Raw genomic sequence first — 1,132 nt, forward strand, 5'->3', positions numbered from 1 at the left:
CAGACTGTGGAGACGGGGCCTTTCAGCCAGTGGCCCCCAGACTGTGGGGACGGGGCCTTTCAGTCAGTGGCCCCCAGACTGTGGAGACGGGGCCTTTCAGCCAGTGGCCCCCAGTCTGTGGGGACGGGGCCTTTCAGCCAGTGGCCCCCAGACTGTGGACCAGTTTGACCTGCAGCTTCGTTCTGCTGACTCTGTGGAGGTTTTTAAAAAGAAACTGAAAACACTTTTAGTCTCTCAGCTTTTATGTCATGATTTTATTCTGCTTCTTGTAGTTCTTAGGCTTGTTTTATTCTTTGTATATTTTAACATTTAACGCTCTATAAATAAACTTTACTTACTGTATATCTGTCAGTTTTGTGATCAGCCATCTGATCATATTTTAAAAAGGATAAATAGAGAAACATTCTCAAAGAAAAGCTATTCCAGTTTTTTAGAAAACGCAAAGAAGTGCAGAGATTTATGTTTGAGCATACAGCTTTAGAAACACTTTAAAAATAATTTATGTTTGTCTACTGTTGTCTGTACCACATCCTTGTTCTTTGTTAAATCAGGTCTCTCTCGTAAAAGAGTCCTCGAGGCTCAATGACACTAACCTGTAGAAATAAAGGTTGAACCAAAAAAAAAACAGTTTGAAGGGAACATTAGACATGTGAGTGTTTTAGTATGATCCAGTAGAGGATGCAATATATTTTAAGATTCATGTCACAGTCCAAAGATAGCAGCACACCAGAGGACAGTTTGAAGGAGCTGGAGCATTTCTGCTGCCATGAGTGAGAAAATACTCCAGAGGTCAGACAGAGCCGTCTCAAGGAGACAAACTAGCTTTAATAACTGTTGGGTATGAAAAGAAGCTGTCTGTCACAGGCCTCATTATACTCACTTTAGCCCCACATCACACCGACATATGCACATTTACTGGATTTTATCATCAACGTCAAGGTTCTTTATTGTCATTCACATCCCATGAGGTGGAATGAAACTATGTACACAGGGTCCCAGTTACATCCAACAAAAATACAAATTGTAAAGAAAAACAGTAATAAGATCTAAGATATGAACTGAGGAATACACTAAACTAAGAATATACTAAGTACTACTAGTACAAAACAATGTGCCAAACAACATATACATA

The 1,132-nt window shown here is 39.8% G+C and overlaps 1 protein-coding gene across 1 annotated transcript in view; it reads right to left on the reverse strand.

Annotated features, from left to right (window-relative positions):
- Window positions 1-1,132, reverse strand: part of LOC119422513 (slit homolog 1 protein) — a 285,059-nt gene that overhangs the window by 154,827 nt on the left and 129,100 nt on the right. The window lies entirely within an intron of this gene.

This window comes from Nematolebias whitei, chromosome 16 (genome assembly GCF_014905685.2).
Source record: "Nematolebias whitei isolate Nwh7 chromosome 16, NemWhi1, whole genome shotgun sequence".
NCBI classification, from domain to species: Eukaryota; Metazoa; Chordata; class Actinopteri; order Cyprinodontiformes; family Rivulidae; genus Nematolebias; species Nematolebias whitei.